A 23,595-nucleotide genomic window follows, 5' to 3' on the forward strand; every position below is an offset into this window, starting at 1 on the left:
ATCCTTATATTTAATATTTAATATAAATATCCCTATATTTAATATAAATATCCCTCCGTATATTATCGTAGCATATATCCTTAATTATAAATATCTTATATTGAATATTTCCCTAAATATATATTTATTTACTCTAATTAACTTATACTATATTTATTTACTTTAATTAACTTATACTAAATATTATCTTTGCTCATATACTTTCCAACCCTTATTATTACCCCTACCTTATATCGTAAGGTTACACCTCGCTGCAAAACAACCTTGTCCTCAAGGTTGGAAACGGGGAGCTTGATCTCATGGCTCCTCATCAATTCATGTCTGGAGGTTCGGGTGGTGGTAAAACCTTCTCTAATGTCTTCCATTCTTCGTCCAGCATTCTGGTTACCACTTCTCCTGAATCATAAGCCTTGAGGGAATGGTTTTCAATGTCTTTCAGTACTTCATGTCGCTCTCTTCCTTTTGCAAGTGTACCAAACACTGCAAGCCCCCTGTTCTTTTTGTCGGCCCATCTCTTCACAGACTCCATTGTTCTCTCCAGGGTATTGATTCTTCCATCTGCCCTTCCTTCCAAAGCCTTCATTCTTCCTTCCAATACTAGACCGTTTGGTTCAGGTAGTTTTCTCACGTTCGGTTTTGGCCGTCTCCTCCCGTTCGGCTCGGTAAGTCCTTTCTCTGTAGGTTCCGTCCGTTCTTTCACGTTCGGATCCAGCAGTCTGCTATCATTCGGCTCTGGCAATTCGCTCACATTCGGATCCGTTAGTCCACTATCGTTCGGTTCCGGCAGTCCCTTCCCATTTGGAGCTTGGACTTCATGGCGTATTCCACTCAACTCTGCCTTCAACCTCCTTAGGGACAACTCCATGTTCTTTAGTCTCTGCCCCATGCTCTCAAGTTTCCCTTCAACTGCATGCATTCTTCCCTCCATGATGTCTTTCACTCGTCTCTATTAGGATCCGGCAGTTTCCTCCCTTGACGATCAGGCAGGTCGGACCAATTGTTACGTACCTGAGTACGTAAACTAGCCAAATACACCCTTTCACACTCTCACACACGTAATAGAACAATAAACGAATGATAACGAATGAATGAATCTCTTTTATTGATGGTAATATCTGAATAAACAAGGGTAAACAATAATTGGGAGCATAACCTCCTTCAATTACTTTAGGAGCATAACCTCCCTCACAAGACAATAATGTCAGTCACAAAACTCAATAATCAAAAACATGTCTTTAACCCTAGACTCTAACTTTATTTATATTAATTATTTTCCGCACATCTCTTATTAAAGATTTCTCTAGAATATATCTGCATTTAATATAAATATCCTTATATTTAATATTTAATATAAATATCCCTATATTTAATATAAATATCTCTCCGTATATTATCCTAGCATATATCCTTAATTATAAATATCTTATATTGAATATTTCCCTAAATATATATTTATTTACTCTAATTAACTTATATTATATTTATTTACTTTAATTAACTTATACTAAATATTATCTCTGCTCATATACTTTTCAACCCTTATTATTACCCCTACCTTATATCGTAACAGATTATGAAACAAAATTAGTACATTGTTCATTTGGTTTTGCAATAAAGAAAAGGTAATGTTGTATTAAGCTAACCTTATGGTGCACTCACGGTTCTAAGGTTCTAAAGCTGCCCATATTCCTTATCCATGATAACACATGAAAACAACCATTTTGTATAATTTTAAGAAATAATAAGATAGTAGAACCATGAAAACAAAAGCATATTCCTAGGCAATTCCTAGACAAGAAATAATAGAGTATGTGTATGGTTTTGAATATTGGTTCGGTATACGTTCATGTAGTGACCATGGAACCATTATTACATCAATAAACATTATTCACGTTCTTTGTAGAAGTGAGATTATCAATGCAAGCTCTACACATGTCCTTAAGTTTTCAATCCAATTCAATTAGTAACACGCTATACACTAAGTTGAACCCAATCACCTAATTTATCCCAACCCAACGAAATGCTCCTAATTATGTGTACGAAGCACAATCACATTTGCAACAATAAGTAAACCTACTTCGTTAAAACATGAATTTAATATAAGCAAAGCTAGAAAATTGAAATATAAGAAAAAGATGAAATGAAAAGCGATACTATAGAGAAGGTACGAGAGATTCGAGATGGTTGTCAATGGAGGAGACTTCGTGGCGAATGGCGATTAAGGCGTCGGCAGCAGCAATGAAAGATCGGTAATTGGCAATGGCGACCTATTGCATTTCCAAGGGAACGTGACAGAGGAGCTTTGCCAAGCAAGCGCCCTTGGGCACGACAACAAGATTACTCTGGTTCACAAAAACTAGAATTCGACTGAGATTAGATTCGTTAGCCAAGATGAAGAAGGAAAGAAAGGAAGAAATTTTGAGTGAAATTGAAGTTAGGGTTTATGAGAGAAAACGATGGTCTAGCGGCACAAGGGTTTGACGGCAGTGGCCTCTTCAACACAATTCCTCGACCATGGCATAACAGTGAGAAGGTTCGGATATATGTGATTGTGAGGGTGAGTATTGAAACTGTAGAGCGCGTAGATGGTGGTTTTCACGTTGAACGGAGCTTCGAAACGCCAGAACGTTCAGCTCCAACGAACGGTGACAATCCGGTGAACGCTCCTTTATCGGTGAACGACCGGTTGTGGTGAAGGGAGGTTCGTGGGTGGGAGGACCTTCTCTCGTTCGTGGCTTCTCTATGTGAGATTTTAAATTTTTGAATCCGAAAAAATAAATAAAGCCGCCTAAATGAAAACCATGTAACCCTTGACTTGCATTTCCATATTATTTTTTATTTTTTAAAACTTCTTTCACGTGGACCAATTAGAATGTGACACATTGATGGAGTTAAAAATTTGTCACAAAATAGTATCAAAATATCATTATCTAGATAAAAGTAACTTTCAACCCTACATAAACTAAACTTAAGAAAATTATTTAACTTTTAACAAAAGTTAAATTAATTTAATTTCTAATGAAACAGTAATTTTTATACACTACTAAATTAATTAATGAAAGCTTCTTTATTTTTCTCATCTATAAAATAATTCTTTTTCACACATTTTACTTTTCAATATAGTATCTGTCACTTATTAAGTTTCATTTATTTCTTTATAAGTTTCAAGTTTTAGACTATATTTCTTCTCTGTCTAATAAATGTGGCATTAAATCCTGTTCGTATTAAATTTAAATCTTTTAAATAATGTCTTAAAAACAAAATAACATAAAATAAATAAATTATATAATTAAATGTGTTAAAAAATATATCAAATTTAAAATATATTGTGCAATCTCTGATTTATCATTGAGTAACTTTCAACTCATGCATCTTTTTCTTTTTTTATTATTTGTCAATTTTGATAATTGAAAAGCATTCAAAAGGTGTGTGGAATATTTAAATTGTGTTAGACTTTGATTCCTAAACAATGTGAGACTATTGGACGTGATAGGACATAAGTCCCTCAATCGATGTTTAAGGGGAATGACTAAACGTCCCTAATGGAGGGTTTAAGGGACCAGATGTTCCATTATAGTGGGCGTTATTGTTTCGATCCCAAGTTCGTCAAGTAACATCATTAGGATTAATCATCATACATCTGAAGTATTATCCATCTTTTAGCATGGAACTCTATCACAATTTTATCCGTAAGGCTTTGTTCACTTCAATGGATTTGGGGGAGAGTGATTAAGGGGATTTGAGAGGATTTGAAGGTAAATTTTTTTGTTGTTTATTTGAGTGGATTTGGAAGTAAGTGAGAGTGGATTTGGAAGTAAATTTTTTTAATCTGTCACATCAATCAAATACTACACTAATTCTCACAAACTTTACCTCCAAATCCAGTCTCACTTACCTCCAAATCCATTTAAATAAACAACAAAAAAATTTACTTTCAAATCCCCTCAATCACTTTCCCCAAAATTCATTCAAGTGAACAAAGCCTAAAAGATGCCTCAGAGGATGAAAGAAGGAAAAACTATTTAAATTGTCTTACACCTCAACTTTTAAGCGATGTGAGACTATTGGGTGTGGTAGGAACAAGTTCAAATAAAATAAATGGTTTTGGGTAAATGAATTATGGAAGGGGGTGTAGTTGTGGAGTTCTAAAAGAAAATGTGTTATCTAGAAAAAAGTTTAAATTAAATTAAATAATTAATTAAAATTTATTTGTTAAAGTTGTAAATTTGGAGTTAAATATGTTTTTAGTCTATAAACTTTATCTAGAAATTGGAATTTGTTCTGTCTAAAATTTTGATACATTTTAGTCTCTAAACTTTAGAAATGAATAGATCTAGTCATTTTAACTCAATTGTAATTTTGATACATTTTAGTCTCTAAACTTTATAAATGAATAGATCTAATTATTTTAACTCAATTGTATTAAAAAAAAAATTTATGTGTCAAACACATTTTCGAGCTAAAATTGAGGTCATAATGTGTCAAATAGTGTAAACAACTAAATAGTAACATGAAATGCGTTTGACACGTAAAAAAATAATTAATTTAACTGAGTTAAAATGAGTATATCATTTAATTTTAAGGTTTGAAAAAAAGTATTGAAGTTTCAAAACGACAAATTTCAATCTCGCAGCAAAATTAAAGAATTAAAAACCTAGTTAATGCTCGCTTTTGTCATAATTAATTATTCTAACAATTGTTTAGTAATGAATTTGTCTGATAAAAAACTTTAAAACTTTCAATATTTCAATATTAGTATGATAAATTAAATAGTTTTAATTTACTATTTAAATTATTAAAATTAATATTTAAGAAAAAATAATTAAATGTTTTTTTTTCTTAAGTGAAAAATTAGAATAGTTATTTTTTGAAATTTTAGTTCAATTTAATCTCAACTTAAAAAATGTGTGCATTTAGTTTTTTTAACTAAATTTTATTTTGTTAAGTTTATTTAATATTGAAACAAAAATATGTCAAATGGTATAAATAATTCAAATGTTATCACGAAGCACGTTTAAAATGTTAAATAAATTTAACAAAATTTGGTTAAAATAATTAAATTCATACATTTCAAAAAAAAGACAAAATTGATCTAATGTTTTATTTATGGACTAATTTTAGTTTTCACTAAAAATTAAGAAACCAAATATATATTTAATCTTTTTAAAATATTCTCAAAAAAATCCTTTCAAATAATCTATACCATATTTCCAAATTAATAGTTTTTAAAACGCTTTAAATTTTCAGACAACGCTTTTAAGGAAAAGGGGAGAAAAGAAAGATAATTCCACCAACCTAATTTTCGGTCACATTTTTTTTATTAAAATTAAAATACAAAACGTCGACAGCAGGGTTCGAACCTGCGCGGGCGAAGCCCAACAGATTTCAAGTCTGTCTCCTTAACCACTCGGACATATCGACTTTTGTACTAACAATGGATACGAATTAATAAATAGTTAACTGCAATAACATGTATTGTTGTAATTTTAATCTTATAGTAATTTTAATTTTATACATAGATACTTATACTACAAAACTTTTCATTTAAGTTCATTATAGTAATTTTTATTTTATACATAGATAATTATACTACATTCTGTGTACATGTTTCTTCAACTATTTTATTTTCTATTCAAATAAGTAGGCAGAAAATAACGTAAAACATTATAGTTGATAAATTTTAAAAAAGAAAATAAAAGACTATTTTGTACAAACTTCGTTTCCTCTCAATTAAAACTTGCGTCCGTCATTGTAGAAATATATATTAAAGAATTCTATCGCGGGCATGGTTTGAAAATCTTAGGCTTAAATGCTTATTTCGTCCTCATGTTAAGAGGTGAATTTCTATTTAGTACACAGTTTTAAAAATGTAGAAATTTCGTTCCTATGCTTTCAAATTTGTATCAATTCAGTCATATCCGTTAAGTTGGTAGAAACAACGTTAACTTCACGCGTGGCTACACCTTTTTCTCTATCCTTTCTACTCTTCCTGTCATCTTTTTCTCTCTCTTTTCTATTTTTCTCACCATTAACTACTTGCCGGTTTTTTCTCTCTCTTCTACCATTAACTTCTGCTCTTCCTACCACCATTAAGTACCATAAAATTATATAGACTGAGATTAAATCTGGAAATGTCACTATTTCACTATTTCATATCTATTCTTCCTGCCACAAACGTATAGAACCGATTTCACTATTCATATCTATTCTTACTAAAAAAATCATCTTCATATCTAAACTCAACTAAATAAGTACTAAACAGAAATTCACCCCTTAACATGGAGACGAAGTAAGCATTTAAGCCAAAATCTCAATACCAATAATTGGTAGCATTTATTGCAAAAGATATATAGATTTAAGTTTATTTTAAGTTTTCTTGTTTAACATATAAGTTTTAGTTATAATAAATAAGGTGGTTTTGGCGTGTCAAAAATATTTATTAAGGTTATAATGAAGAGTAAACCTTTGGTTTTAGATGAGTTACAAAAGTAAAATAGATAAAATCGTATTAGACAATCCTTTCAGAAAAGAATATAAATGTTATATGATTAGATGAAGTCATAAGTGATAATAGTAATTCTTGCCATTAATATTTAACAATGTAACATTGTTGTTTAGTTTTCAAGGATTGTACGTAGTCTTATTAGGCAAACTAGAATAATTTTTATTATTATTGTTTTTCTTATTTTACTAGTGTATTATTTTGTGGTTCTTTCTTTATAAAAGGTTTGTGAAAATATTTACAAAATGATCAGACAATTCTCAAGATGATCTAACATAACTTGTGAAAGGTTTTACAATTGTTACAGCAAAATTAAATACTCTATGATTTTGATTAGGATGTTGCTCCTTCCACCACCCCAAGTGTTCCTGCACCTCCTCACTATTTTCTTTTATTCCAAAAATACTCTATACCTCCCCACTATTTTCTTTTATTCCAAAATTACCCTACACCTCCCACTATATTCAATCATCTTTCTCTTTCTCTCTCCACATTAATGGAGCATTCACATGGTTTAGATTTAAACTTGTGATATATTGCAAAATTTTATTTACACTTTCCCTTAAATAAGCTTGATTCAATCTTATTTTCACTGTTCAATATATTTTTTTTCTTCAAATCACTTAATATGGTAAAATTTTGTTCTAAATTTCTAGAAAAATGTTTATATATATGTGTGTTTTTTTTACATTTAATATCTATAATTTTTAACATTATATTATGTTTTAACTTACCGACATGTTTGACTCAAATAACTTGAATAAAATATTTAATTTATTAGATAAATAATATAAAAATATTATTAAATACTTAAAATATAAAAAAAAAGTTATTTGTTAAAGATTTGGTATTTATTTAGTTCTTTCGTCATTATAAAGTTAGTATATAATAATAATAAGGGTTAAATATGTTTTTAGTCCCTAAACTATGAAGAGAATTTGTTTTTAGTCCCTCTTTCAAAGTAAGGTACATTTTAGTCCTCCTCCTTCAAAAAAACCTTAATTTTTGGTCCTTCCGGGAGGATAAAAAATTAACGTTTTTTTTAAATAGAAGGACTAAAATGTATCTTACTTTAAAAGAGGGACTAAAAACAAATTCGCTTCATAGTTTAGGGACTAAAAATATATTTAACCCTAATAATAATAATAATAATATATTATTTACTATTAATATTATTATGTTTATTATTTTGTATTTGCATCTAACCTTTAAGTTTATAAAATGGAAGTGGTAGAAGCACTAATATTGAAGTTTCCTCTCAATTTTATATTTTGCAATATATCACAAGTTTAAATCTAAGCCATATGAATGCTCCATTAATGTAGAGAGAGAAAGAGAAAGATAACGCTCCATTAATGCAGAGAGAGAAAGAGAAAGATTGTTGAGGATAGTGGGGAGGTGTAGGGTATTTTTGAAATAAAAGAAAATAGTGGGGAGGTGTAAAATATTTTTGGAATAAAAGAAAATAGTGGGGAAGTGTAGAAGTACTTGGGGTGGTGGCGGGAGCAACACCCTTTTGATTAAGTTGTTAATCTAAGAAAGTTTAAGGGTTGTTCACTTGAATGAATTTGGGGGAGAGTGATTGAGGGGATTTGAAGGTAAATTTTGTTGTTGTTTATTTGAGTAGATTTGGAAGTGAATTTGGAAGTAAAGTTTGTAAGAATTAGTGTAGGATTTGATTGATGTGACAGATTAAAAAAACTTATTTCCAAATTCACTCTTACTTACCTTCAAATCTACTCAAATAAACAACAAAAGAATTTACCTTCAAATCCCCTCAATCACTCTCCCCACATCCATTCAAGTGAACAAAGCATAAATCATGAAGAAGCTACATATAATAGACGTAAAAATTATATAAAAATTAGGAAAGTTTTGTTTGACAGATGATAAAGCGCGATGCAAATATTTTCACTTTGTTTGATAAGTTATAGATGTCCAGAAAATAAGTACAAATAAACATTATAATAATATAAAGAATACTCTTTAAGCTTAATCCTATGATATAGGAAACCATCTATTGCTAAAAAGATTTACGTAATATAAGTTTCATTCAAATATGAATTGAGGTTTAAGCTAAAGCTCCATTGACATTCAACTATCTTAGCACAAGTTTATTTCAAATTTGGGTTAGTTGTTTGCCTAGTATGATGCATTTTCATCACTTTTTGAAGTAGAAGATAAATGTTGCTAATTATAAAAGATGTTGTATGAAGAAGACAAACATAATTAATATTGCATGAAGTATTAAATGTGATTCTCAATAATCAAGCTTGATAGACAATAAAAAAATGTTCAAAATGAATTCAAAATTACTCAATAGTGAAAAAACAGATATTGAACAACTACTTTATTTACCTATTTAAAGACATTCCTTAAAGAAGAAAACTAAATAAAAATAGTCATTTGTGACTAAATTTCACGCTCTAAAGCGAACAATACTTGGAATCAAAATAGAACTAAACCTAAAGATGGTGATTCCATGGCAATAATTTAGTTATCTAGGATTCAATTCTCTACTAGTTTCTTTCTCTTTTTTATTTGTTTCTTAGAAGATTTTATAAATATTACTAAAAATTTAAAATAAAAAATTTAAATGAAATCAAATTTTGATTTAAAAAATAACTTTTTAAATGACAAAAACAATAATAAAAAATGATGATTAATTAATTGACAAAAATGCCCTTATTTTGTTTCTTATTTTTATAATAATTAAATTTGTGCACTGATGAACCATATCCTCAATGGCTTGCTCAAATATTTTGTTTGAAAAAATAGTTTAATCTTTTCCACATAATTTTTTTTAGCAAAGAGAACCGGTCCAAAATTTTTTACCTTGAACCTCTAACAAATCATCTTCTAAATGAAATTTTTTATCTTCCAAATAATTTTTTTTTTTACTTATATGATGTGTGAGGTTAGTCTCCAAAAGTGGTTTCGATATAATTAAATATATTATTTTTACAGGTGGATAAATGCAAACAACATGATAATTTATTTACATTGGTTCACTTATAACTCTTAAACTACACCTATTTTTATTTTGAGAAATTTTTCAAAAGATTCCACTATTAAAAAATTAATTAAAAACAATTTGTAGAAAATTAATACTTTCAGAATTTTCTCAAAAGAAATCATTTTTTGAATGACAAAAAAAAATTAAAAAACTAGAAGCAAAAAGAGAAAACTAAAATCACAATCACAATTTGTCTCCCCACACTTATTTTAAAAATTGTCCTTAATGGAAATATTCCAGGGAGGAGCCAAAAAAAACTCTATGATTTTTGGCTCTATGGCCATATGTCAAAATTATTTCCATTAGTTTTATATAGTATAAGTCGACCTATACAAATTTTCACTAAAAATAAAAACAAATATTTGTAAAACTTTTATTAAAATTAGAAACAAAAAATAAATATACATGCAATTTAAATTTTTGTTCAACAATGATATTAAATGAAATTAAATTTGGCCTGTTTTTCTATTGTAGAAACCTTTCTTTATGTTTCGCAGCCATGTCAACAAAATCACCACTGAAAACTTATTTTTTTGTTCACGTCAACAAATTTCATGTGTGGAACGTGTGACTTCAACTCAATTTCAGCATCATCGGATGCATTAGGATGGTTAACAAGATCACCAATAGTCCTCATAATAATATCTTGTAAGCAAAAATCTACACCTTTAGTAAAATTTATATGTCCATCAGTAAACATATAAGCATGATGTAATTCTATAATTTGTTGATTTGATCTTTGAATCTTGATGTTGTTCATCTTTTATCAGCTTGCAATCTTTCATCTATGACTTCTAGTTTCTCTTTCACTCCATCCATTAATAACACAACTTCCCTATAGGATGGTCCACTAGTTATTGCAACTTGTTGTTGCACTGCATGTTGTTGCTCTTGAAAACTAAATAGAACAAATAATGATAGGGGAGGAAAAAATATGATTGTTGCTCATATTTCAAAAAGGATGATCATGGATATAGATCATTTAATTGATGTATAGTTAACTTACTAATATCAAGTGCAGTAGTAGGCATAACAATTTGTTGTTAATAACCATATGAATTGTGTGGTTGTCATAGATAATAATCATAGTTCATTTGAAATCACACTATTGATTATTTTCATATGAAAAATTATTTTGCATTTTTGAAAGAGACCTTTTGAAAAGAAATAAGTTGAAAACTTATTGAGTAACTTCCAAACGACAGCGGTTATTTTTGCTTATACGCAGCGGTTCCGCAACCGAGGCATATACAGACGAGGCAAAAAGAAAAAGCGGTAGGCTTTTTGCCTCGATTCTGAACCGATGCAAAAAAGTGTGTGATTTTGCCTCAGTTTAAATCTAACCGAGGCAGTAGAGGGGTCTGTTTTTTCCTCGATTCAAATCCAACCGAGGCAGTAAAGGGGTTTTTTCTTTTTTGCAACACGTTCGTACAAGCTCCAAGCAGAACCGCCCATGATCAACCAAACCATTATAACTACACGCAAACAGAACATTCACAAAATTGATCCCATCCGGCCTCACCCCCTCCTTCACCATCTCCTCAAACAACTTCAACCCCTCTTACACTCTCTAGGTAATTAAAATTCATATAAGAAGCAATAAATGCAGATAAGAAGGCCACAAAGTCTTTAAAATTCAAACTGTCAACCATCTTGAGCAGCATCTACAAACAAGCACAAAGTCCATCAACAATGGGAAAATAAATCACACGCCACACTTTAGCATGTGGTGATGGGAAAAGAAAGTACAAAAACCACGAAACAAATAAAAATAAATGTTTGGGTCGAAATGACCATAAAGCGAAAAAAGTGAGCACCGGAGAAAGCGAATTCATGGCAAACTCAGGGTTCATAGTGGTGCGAGGCTCGTGCATCTGACATGAGAAAAGTTCGCGATTTCTGGGTTTTGTTGCAGGTAGCATTGCGAGGAGACGAACTCGCGAGGTTGAACAACGACTCAATTTAGGGTTCCATGGCAATTGGGATTTTCTGATTTTTGGGTTTGTCGGTGATGAAGATGAATGTGCGAGATCATGGAGTTGATTTCACGGCGGCCATGGAGGTTGGCGACGATGGCATGGTGCTGGTAGTGGCGGCATAACTAACGACAAAGGAGGATTAAGGTTTCTGTTCTTATGCAGGTGTGTTCATGGCGAAGAAGATGAATGATGGCGCGTTCTGCTTGTGCCGTTGTGCATATTTCTCTGATCGAGTTGCGATGTAGATGGAGATTGCAAGGCTGATGGCCGAGCTTCGTGAAGATGGCCATGGAAGATTCTCTGTCGCGATGAAGATGGTGAGGGTGTGATTCTGGTGGCGCGTTGATGGAGGATAGCGGCGGCTCTAGGTGGCTGACGAAAAGGTGGCTAGGGTTTCGCCTAGTGGTGGTGGAGGTCACAGGGGAAGAAGAAGAACGAGGAGGCGTGCGCTAGGGGAAGAAGAAAACTGTGTAAAATCTTTTCAAGTTTTAGTAATTTGAACTGGTGAAAGAGCTACTAACTCAGTTTATTTGATAACCGATGCCTAAAGAGCTAAAAAAGGGATTGGAACGTTCGGCTTAAGAGAATGAACGTTCGGTTTTATGCTTCGGTTTCGTAGATAACCAAGGCAATAGAGTGCATATGCTTCAGTTCTGCAAGTAACCAAATCAGTAAGGCCTTTAGGCCGCGGTTTGTGGAAGACCAAAGTCGTAGAGGTCGACAAAAGGGATTGGAACATTCGGTTTCAGAGAATGAACGTCCGATTTTATGCTTTGATTTCTTAGATAACCGAGGCGGTAAAGTGCATAGGCTTCGGTTCTACAACTAACTGAGTCAGTAAGGCCTTTAGGCCGCCGTTCGGAGAAGACTGAGGCCGTAGAGATTGACAAAAGGGATTGGAACGTTCGGTTTTAAAGAATGAACGTTTGGTTTTATGCTTCGGTTTCCTATATAACCGAGGCAGTAGAGTGCATAGGCTTCGGTTCCTAGTGAATTGAGGCGTATAAGTTCCCCTTAATTACCAAATCATTGCATTTTAATATGCTTCGGTTTTGTAAAAATCGAGGCATATTAGGCGCATTAAAAGCTTGTTTTTTTACTAGTGTACATCTTAATGGATAATTTAAGTACCTTATCTTTCCTTAGCCAAAATGTTCCCCAACTAGTTTCACAAATTTCCCAACAAAATCCTCAAACAAAAATTATGACAAGGATAATAATAATAAATTTACAAATGAAAATAACTAAATAAAATAAAATAAAATATATGTTAGAAAAATAGAGAAAAAGAAATGTTAATGATAAAAAAATATAAATTAAAATAAAATAAGAACCAAAATGATAAAAATTCTAACTGTGTTCCCCGACAACGACGTCAAATTTTATAACGCTATAGTTGACTCAATCAAATTAATACTATTTATCTATAACAACTTCAATATTCTCAAGAAAGTAACAAAAATATTAGTAAGGGTAAAGTTAAACCTAAGTTGTCTCCCAATGAACACAAAATTGATTTCTAGCAAATTAGTTCTTATAAAAACTGTGTAAAAAGATTAGTAAAATAAAAATAATAAAAAAGATAAAGATAAATAAAATAGATAAAAGATTAAATAACAAAATATAGAACGAAAAAAATTTATAAAATATTTAAAAAGATAAAAACAATGATAAAGAAAATAGTTTGATTTCACCGTTTTTTCAAAATAGGATTCATCATTGGTTATTCAAATATTATAGTTCAATTAATTCTTGTCTTAGATTTTCAAATTAATCACTGTGAATTCTCAATTAATTAGTTGAAATTTTCATTATTAATCAAAGTACATTCTCAATTAAAAGCAAGAGCGTTGTAGATTAATTATAGTAAATTTAACCAAAGTACATTCTCAATTAATATTACTATATTTAATTTTGTCTATTCTTTTACCTTTTATATCAAGTAAAAAGCTAACTGATCAAGGTACATTCTTGAATAATTTTTGTTAAAGTTTTCACTTTTAATCAAAGTACATTCTTAATTATTAGCAAAAGTTCATTCAATCACAAGAAACTTTCTAAATTTAATCAAAGTAGACTCTCAATTAAAATTAAAAACCCTTGGATTCATATGAGTGATATGTTATGTATATTTAACACCGTGCTAATTGCCTACAATGTAAAAATTATTATTTTACTTGATTAAAAGACAAAAGAAATAAATAAAAATAAATCATGACAAGAATTAAGAGAACAAACAAATTTATTCATCTAACCTCAGAATTTAGTTAAGAATTTACAACAAAGTTAACTCGTACAATTAACACTCCACAAAATATAGAAATAATAATAAAATAGAAGAAAAGAGGGTGAAGAACGTGAAAAATGATGGATATGACGAAATTAGGTTCCCTGAAAGGGTTCCTCAACTCCCCTAATGTGTTTCCCTCACTCTTTTTATATAAAAATTGGATTAGACTTTGTTTCGGGCTTTTCTATTCTTGTAATCTTCTTTCTAATAATGTAATCCTTCAATTATGTTCTAAATAATCAATTATCTTCTAAATAATCTATTATCTTTAAGATATATTTCATTGTTGTGGATATCTAAAAATATTTGAGAAGATCTTTGTTAGATTCAAAAAGATTTGACAAATATTATCTTTTTATATTTATTGATGTAGTTAAATAATATATATTTTCCTAAATTTTGTTGCTTGTTCCTTCTTCCTGACTTAGCCAATTTTTTTTTCACTTTTTCGTGTTTTGTTTGCCTTCTTCATGCAATGCTTGACTTATCTTTAAGGTGTCATGATGTTGGGTTTATCGAGGAGGAGGTTTATTGGGAAACACAACACTATAATGAGACTTAAGCCCAACCACATAAGGGATTGACACACTCTCAACCCAAAACCTTAAGACAATGTGTTAATGGGTTTTCACCCTTAAACACATGAAACTTTAACCAATTTTTTTTACACCTTAATGAGCTCAACTTAGTTGTAGCTGCACTAACACACCTTAAAACATCCAAAGGACATTTATGCAACTAAAAAACTATTTTTAACATGTTTTTTTATCTCATGTTCAATAAACCCAATTAACAAATTATAATTAAAATATTCTTTTAATGTATAAAAACCAATTAAGTAAACAAGATTAAAGGCTAAATGAGAGTATACATATACACTTATCATGAAAAAAATGCAAAAGAGTCATCACAATGGTGATTTCTATCAACATTCCCTAAGCACCATAGACTTATGAAAACTAAATATAATACGGAACCTAATATAATAACTACGCTCTAAAAGGAAGAGGGTTAAATAGAGTTTATAAACTCTTTCTTACACAACACTATACTAGACTGTCTAGTTTACAAAAATCAAGTATAATGAAGATTTTATACTAGTTCATCCAAACTCATTAACTAGGTTTAGTTCTTCCTTAAGCACACAACTTATGATGTTTTACTAATCAATGAATGATTACAAAATGTACACCAATCCTATTAAGTTACAATGAGTATGTAAATCTCTTTAGGTCACACCTTTTTAATTTCTCTCTAAGATTAAAAACTATAAAAAAATAGAAAGAAAAACACTCTCATAAAGAGAATAATTAAATCACATAGAGTGAATTAAACTAAGATTTTTTTAGTTGTTCACCCAATTTTCAAAAGTGCTTTAAAGTTATTTAAAGATCAAAGGCTATGCTAAAATTACTTTGTCCCGGTGGGATTTTGCTCTGAATTGGTAAACTTTATTTATTTTGTTTCTGTTGGAGCGTTTTCAGTTTTGAATTTGAGATTATCATTATTGGAGTGTTTCCAATTTTATAGTATTTCTAGTATTTGTTAGTTGTATGTTTACAAGAGTTTATAAAATATAAATTTTTTTGGGTGATTAAAAGATAGTACGACTAAGATTGTTTAAGAGTGAATAGAACCGATATCTTCTTTATTATCTAAGTTGATTGAGAGTTAATATTCGCTTAATTATGATAACTGTTGAGTGAGTCAAAAATTGATTGTGTTAAGTATTTGTAATTGTTATATTGCTTTGTAGAAACATTTGATTTGATTGATAATGAAACCGATTTTTCAAAAGATAAAAAATGCTAAATGGATGTAAGATTGATCAAAAGTGAACCAATGTAAATCCATAATATCTTTATCTTCTTTTATCTCTCACTTTACCTTATTTTCTTATTATTGTATCAATTGAAATAATTTCATTCTTATCTCAAGAAATATATTTAAAGAAAAAAATCTTTTAAAAAAAATGTTTTAAAAAATCAATTCACTTCTTTTTTAACAAAACATCACTTATTTTCAAACTGACATAAAGTCTTGTAGATTAGTTATCTAACTCGTGTAAGAGATAGTTTTTATCATAGTCATATGATTCTTATTCTACAAATAATAAATTTTGTAACATCCCAAATAATGATAATTACCATTAACCAGAACTGATCACATTTACAGAGATAAACAGTGCAGTCTTAAGAATATTACAGTAGCTCAGAATTTTAAAACTTAACATACAGCACGTACAGTAAAATCTGCAGTGTTCAGAATTCATAAAAAAATAAACAGAAACCAGTTCTGATTATCCATTCTGTAGAATTTAAATACAGAATATCAAAATACAGTCCAGCACTTGACAGAATTCCAAATTTTCTTCTTCCAGTAATACTTCAAGAGATGCATCACCCTCTGCTCACATCCACAACGGATGATCATTGCATTTTGACAAGACGGATTATACATGGACAGTAAACAGCACCAGGAAAATTGCAAGGGTAAGCTTATATTGTTTAATTAATACAACATACATACAGTTCACAATTTAATTCACAGATACATCAAACAACTTAATCATAAAATTTAACATATAAATCTATATAAAACAGACTGTACTGAACTGTATGAACCATGTAGTTACAGGCGTCCTTGCACCCAAGTGGTGTGGTAGCCGGGATATACCTAATCAGCTTCCACATGCGGTTAATCCTTCGCCCCTGCTAAGTGAGGGATACGAATGACCTCCACTTGAGGTTAATCATTCGCCCCTGCTAAGTGAGGGATACGAATGACCTCCTGCCATTCCCACGCATGACTACCCCCTTCTACGTGAAGATGAGCATCACGGAATATCAGGATGGACCAAGCCATCAGTAACTTGTCCATGTTCATACTTTACAAATTTAGCATTTAATACAACTGAGAAGCTCCTCCATGGAACGCTCATTCAAGTTCAAAATCATATAATCATATCATGTCGTGTTCAACCATCATATCCTTTCATAATTATAATATCTCCATTCTGTATTTCACTCTCTTAATATTAACGTCATGCATTCTTTAATCAAATAAAATGAACTTATCACAGAACCTTTGATTTCACGTTTCTGGACAAAAGAAACGAGTCATTTATTCACTTAATATGCTTCAACTCTTGATAATTTGAAAATACTGATCTTTAGAAGAGATGAATAATACATTGAAAGATTTTAAGTGTAAAGAATCTAGATAGAACCCAAGGAATAAAACCAGTGATAAGTGTTTAGATACACCAGCAATATAATTGATTTCAGAAGAACAGCACTGGCAGTCCAAGTACGAACGTAATTTAACAATTTGGACGAACGCCAGTTATGTTCGCTCAAAATTCAATAATAGGGACGAGCGTTCAGTTTAGAAACCGAACCCCGCTTTGGAACGAACGCTAAGTCAATGACCGAGCACAATCAGAACGAACGTTGGTATAAACCGAACGTTGGGTAGGACGAACGTTTAGGTATATGACCGAACACCAGTTATGAACGAACGTTCAATATAGAAACGAACGCTCTGTAGACGAACGTTCAACAGAAGGTCGAACTTCATTTAGGACGAACGTTATTAAGGACGGACGCTCTACTTAAGGCCGAACGTCACTCATTTATAAAGTTTTAAATATTTAAATATTACTGAGCTAGACGAACGCTCAGATCATCAACTAGGGACGCTCATTCTCGGGCAGAATTCTTTCCAAATGAAAGAATTCTAGTCTAAGTAAGCTTAACTGAAAACCGAACGGTTTAAGACCGTACAGGGACGAACGTCCTTTATCAGTACAGAGACCAGATTTCTCAACTCTTAACAGAATTTTCCAGATTTCGATTTTTATGAACTTGACAACTTTCCTTTCAGATTTAATACATCAAATCATACAGATTTCAACATTTGGATCATTCCAAATATACAATCACCATACTCCATTTATACAGAATCAAATCAATATACATTTAAATCAAAAATCAGCAACAACATATATAATACAATTAAGCAGTGTTCATTCATGACAGATTCAATCGATCTAATCATTCCAACTCTATAACATTCACACATCTTTCATGCGTATCCAAAACAACATGCAAATGAACCAGAATTTATATCTCATATCAGTAAACGTTCATAAGGCTCAAATATCAGATTTCATATACATGCAACTCAGATTATAAAATCAAGCAGTATGAATTAAACATATAAGCTTCCCTTACCCGGATTGAAGTTCCAACTTGTCCTAGATGAAAATGGCTTTATCCAACTATGCTTCTATTATATTCTTGATTCTTCCAAAACAAATCTAATCAAAAATTGCAGAACTCTGAGACTACATACTTGCATGCACTAAAACTCTATTCTTCCAGAAACCTAAGAACGAAATACAGTAAGAAGGCTTACCAGATTGGATTCAGTTTCTGTTTGGTCCAAAATGGAGATCACAGCAGTACTAACATTCCTATGGTGCTGCAATTGTGATCAGAGAGGAAACGTGAGTTTTCTGATAGAGAGAAGTTAAGGATTCTTAGAGAGAAATTTGGAGAAAATGAAGAGTTTGGTTTTCTGAGGAAGAAGATGAATGAGTGTGCAGGTGAAAGGGTTCTCAGAAAACTTTGGTTTTGTTAAAGTAACGTTTGCTTGAACAAACATGTCCAAGACTGACACCTGCATACTAAATTCTGATTTGTAAGTTTCTAACGTGACAAGTGGCAGGTGTGCATGTAAGGAGTGGTGCGTTTTTAATGTTGCAGAGAATGATGGTGGTTCAGTTTTCTGTGCATTGCAGAGGTGAAAATCAGAGTTGAAAGTGGGTTTTTAATTACCCGCAACAGTGACGTGGTGTGTGTGTTAGTGGTGTGATGTCAGGATTAAATTTGCTAATTATCCAGGGTCTCACATTCTCCCTAACTACAAAAATTTTCGTCCTCGAAAATTCAGAATTTACCTATGAATAAGTGTGGATATAAGTCCCTCATTGCACTCTCCACCTCCCACGTTGAATCTCCATTCTTGGCATCCCACACTACCTTCACCAATCGAACATCCTTCCTCTTGTGTAATTTAGTGCGAACATCATCAATGCGGATTGGTTGCAACTCCAGCGTTCGATCAGGTTGTAGTTGAATGTCTTCCAGTTCTAAAACATGAGAGGGATTGGCTATATACTTTCTGAGTTGAGACACATGGAAAACAGGATGAAGGTTTGATAGTTGAGGAGGCAAAGCAAGCTCATAAGCTACTGGTCCAATCTTCTTCAGAATTTGATACGGTCCTATGAACTTGGGAGACAGCTTCTTTGGACGAACAACTCTTCCCACTCCAGTGATTGGATTCAACCTTAAAAATACATGGTCTCCTGCTGCAAACTCCAAGGGTCTTCTCCTCCTATCTGCATAAGATTTCTGTCTGCTCAAGGATGTCTTCAATCTGTCCCGAATCAATTTCACTTTATCAGTAGTTTGCTGGATAAGTTCTGGTCCAGTTAGCACATTCTCTCCTTCCTGAAACCAGCAAAGTGGCGTTCTGCACTTCCTTCCATAGAGAGCTTCAAAAGGCGCCATACCAATGCTAGACTGGAAACTGTTATTGTATGTGAATTCCACTAGTGGCAAGACCTCATCCCATGCGCCTAAATGGTCCAGGACACACGTCCTAAGCAAATCTTCTAACGTCTGGATGGTCCTTTCAGATTGGCCATCTGTTTGCGGATGATACGCAGAACTCATCTGTAGCTTGCTTCCCAATTCACCTTGTAAAGATTGCCAAAACCGAGATGTGAATCTCGTGTCTCGGTCAGAAACTATGCTTGAAGGCACTCCATGAAGACGCACTATCTCCTTGATGTACAGCTTAGCCAAATTTGTCATTGACATCTTCAAATTCACGGCTAAGAAGTGGGCGCTCTTAGTTAATCTGTCCACAATTACCCAGATTGAATCGTGATTCTTGACTGTGCGTGGCAGATGAGTCACAAAGTCCATGGAAATGCTGTCCCACTTCCATTCAGGAATCTCCAATTGTTGAAGCAATCCACCTGGACGTTGGTGTTCAGCCTTGGCGCGTTGACAGGTTAAGCAAGATGCCACAAAGCGTGCAACATCACTCTTCATTCCCGGCCACCAGAAAGATTTCCTAAGATCTTGATACATCTTAGTCATACCGGGGTGTATGCTAAGACGACTATGATGAGCTTCTTCCAATATAATACGTTTCAGCTCTCCATCATTGGGAATGCAAGTTCTTCCCAAATAACGCAACATACCATCCGTTCCAGCATTAAACTCCTTAGCTTTTTCTGAACCGAGTGCATCAAATATCTTCAACAGTTCTTCATCCTCACGTTGCTTCATCCAGATTCTGTCAAACACATCACTAGAAATTCTAAGATTACAGCACCTTATTACGTTCTCTCCTAATTCAAATTGTAATCTTAGATCTCTAAAATTCTCCACCAAGTTCAGCTCCTTCACCATCATCAATGAGACTTGTACTGTATTCCTGCTTAGGGCGTCTGCCACTACGTTGGCTTTCCCAGGGTGATATAGCAGTTCAAAATCATAATCTTTTAAAAATTCCAGCCAACGTCTTTGCCTCATATTCAGCTCCCTCTGATCAAACAAATATTTGAGGCTCTTGTGATCACTAAAGACTTGGAACGTTGATCCGTATAAATAGTGCCTCCAAATCTTTAGTGCAAAAACGACAGCTGCCAACTCCAGGTCGTGTGTGGGATAATTGCGTTCATGAATCTTCAACTGGCGAGACGCGTACGCTACTGCACGTCTCTCTTGCATGAGCACACAGCCCAAACCTTGGTGAGATGCGTCACAGTACACTTCAAATGGCTTGGACGTGTCTGGAATAATCAAAACTGGCGCGCTCGTCAATTTCATCTTCAGCTCCTGGAACCGTTCCTCACACAGATCAGTCCAAGCGAATGGCTGATCCTTTCTAGTCAATCTAGTAAGAGGAGCCACTATCTTGGCGAACCCCTCTATGAAACGTCTGTAATAACCAGCCAGCCCCACAAAACTCCTCACTTCAGTGACTGAACGCGGGCTCTTCCAATCTAACACTGCTTGCACTTTAGAGGGATCTACTGAAATACCTTCAGACGATATCACATGCCCCAGAAACTGCACCTCCTTTAACCAGAATTCACACTTGGACAGCTTTGCGTACAACTCTTTCTCCCTCAACACGGTTAGTACTGTTCTCAAGTGTTCTTCATGTTCAGCATTGGTTTTGGAGTAGATGAGAATATCATCTATGAACACAACTACAAATTTATCCAAATAGGGTCTAAATATCCGGTTCATGTAATCCATGAAGATGGCTGGAGCGTTCGTTACTCCAAATGGCATTACCACGTACTCATAATGCCCATAACGTGATCTGAATGCTGTCTTCTGGATGTCGTCCTCCTTAACCCTTATCTGGTGATATCCTGAACGCAAATCAATCTTAGAAAATACTGTTGCTCCATGCAGCTGATCCAACAAATCATCTATTCTTGGCAACGGGTATTTGTTCTTGATGGTCAGCTTGTTTAATTGCCTGTAATCTATACATAACCGAGAGCTGCCATCTTTCTTTTTCACCAAGAGTACCGGAGCTCCCCATGGTGATACGCTCGGTCTAATGAATTTCTTCTCCATAAGCTCTTCAATTTGCTTCTTGAGTTCAACCAACTCTGCAGGTGCCATTCGGTAAGGTTGAACAGATATAGGAGCTGCCGTTGTCACCAAATCAATGGTGAATTCGACTTCTCTAACAGGAGGCAATCCTGGTATCTCTTCTGGAAAAACGTCCAGAAATTCACTCACCACTGCTCGTTCCGTACTGCTCTCATTGGACGTCCGTGCTTCCGTCAACCCTCCTAACTCCTTGTCTTCATGTGTCATAATGAGAAAACAGCTTGCACCTTCCATTATATCCTCCCTTAACTGACCGAATGTAACTCCCACACATTCTTCATCATCTTCAGGAAACACTAATTCCTTCTTGCCACAATCTATAATAATATGGTTGGTAGCCAACCAATCCATTCCTAGAATTATTTCCAAGTCCTTCAAAGGTAAACAGATTAAGTTCACCTTATAACTATGCCCCTCAACCACAATAGGACATCTAATGCACACGGTAGATGTTCTAAGCTCTCCAGCCGCTGGTGTTGATACCACCAAGTCAAACTGCAGATCTCTCTCTACTATTCCCAGCTTTTCAACACACGCCTTCGAGATGAAGGAGTGCGTTGCCCCAGAGTCAAACAGCACACAACAAGGCACTCCAAACAGCAAGCATTCACCAGTTATAAGATTACCTGCGTTCTCTGCTTCCGCTCCAGTGATAGCGTACACTCTCCCCACTGCTTGTGCACGTCCACCCCGTGGCTGATTTCTGCCAGTGTTTGGTGGTCTCATCACTGCTCTTCCACTCATGTTACACTCGTTCTCCACGTGCCCATTTCGTCCACATCTGTTACAGTGCTTTCCTCCTACCAGTTGAGGGCAGGATGAACGGTAATGCGGCCCTCCACAGTGAAAGCAAGTTACACTGCCTTGTCCAGCTTGTCCTACAGGAACCAGTGCTTGAGAACCACTTGTATTGGCTGATTGATTTGGACGAGCGTAAGGTAGTCTCCTCTGAACAGAACTTCCCCTGGACACAATTGGTCCCCTACTAACTTGCGGTTGTTTCTTCTGTCGTTCAACCTCTGCCATATTTTTCTCCAATACCTTAGCTCGCTCAACCATACTGGGAAAAGACCGGATACATAAGCTGGATATCAACACCTTCAAATCACTCCTCAATCCGTTCTCAAACTTCCTACACTGCCATTCTTCATTGGCTGCCATCGTATAGAACCGAACAAGGTGCTTGAACTTGTTGGTATACTCTGAAACTGTCATCCCACCTTGAACTAGTTGTAAAAACTCCACTTCCTTCGCAAACCGTACGCTGTCAGGAAAGTACTCCTCGTAAAATTTACCACGAAATACTTCCCAAGTGACAGGACGTTGAGCTTCTATCAGAATAGCTCTTGTGCTCGCCCACCAGTGGCTTGCTTCCCCAGTCAGTAAATATTCTGTGTAAGCCAACCTATTCTCGTCCGGACACCTCTTTGCATTGAAAATTCTCTCCATGTCTCCTAGCCACTGATCCGCCTCATCAGGGAGGCCCTTTCCATTGAATTTAGCTGGATGATGCTGGAGGAAACTCTCCAAACTCCATTCAGCGTTTGGTTGAGCAGCGTGTGGAGTGGCGTTTGAAGAGGATGCTCCAGGCGTACCTCTAGTGGCAGCAAGGATGTCCATCAATTGTCTCTGTGTGTTTTCAGCAGTAACACGTGAGGCTTCTAAACCCTGCATGGCTGCCTGATTCTGCTGCATCAGGGTGGTGTTCTGTTCCATAAGGGTGGTATTTTGTCGTTGGAGTCTCTCAATAACGTCCTCCAACAATCTAGAGCGGTTGGAAGTATCAGGTTCATTCGGTTGAGGAGGGGGAGGCAATCTAGGTGCCATTAGTTCTCTGGATACAGAGAAAACGAGCGTTAGTTATGTCCAAGAGTTAAATAATAATAACTCATTAAACATATAATAAGCACACAGCAAAACACAGTGCACTCATAACCCTACAGTGTCCTTAAGAGAACAAAACTGCTCTGATACCACTAATGTAACATCCCAAAATAATGATAATTACCATTAACCAGGACTGATCACATTTACAGAGATAAACAGTGCAGTCTTAAGAATATTACAGTAGCTCAGAATTTTAAAACTTAACA

The 23,595-nt window shown here is 33.8% G+C and overlaps 1 non-coding gene across 1 annotated transcript; it reads right to left on the minus strand.

Moving 5' to 3' along the window:
- Positions 1-5,339: 5,339 nt before the first annotated feature.
- TRNAS-UGA (transfer RNA serine (anticodon UGA)) lies at positions 5,340-5,421 on the minus strand. Its single transcript has one exon. It is a non-coding gene; the product is annotated as a tRNA-Ser (tRNA).
- Between the last annotated feature and the right edge of the window lie 18,174 nt (positions 5,422-23,595).

The sequence above is a fragment of the Vigna umbellata genome, chromosome 1 (genome assembly GCF_029865625.1).
Source record: "Vigna umbellata cultivar VRB3 chromosome 1, Vumbellata_1.0, whole genome shotgun sequence".
Taxonomy (NCBI): Eukaryota; Viridiplantae; Streptophyta; class Magnoliopsida; order Fabales; family Fabaceae; genus Vigna; species Vigna umbellata.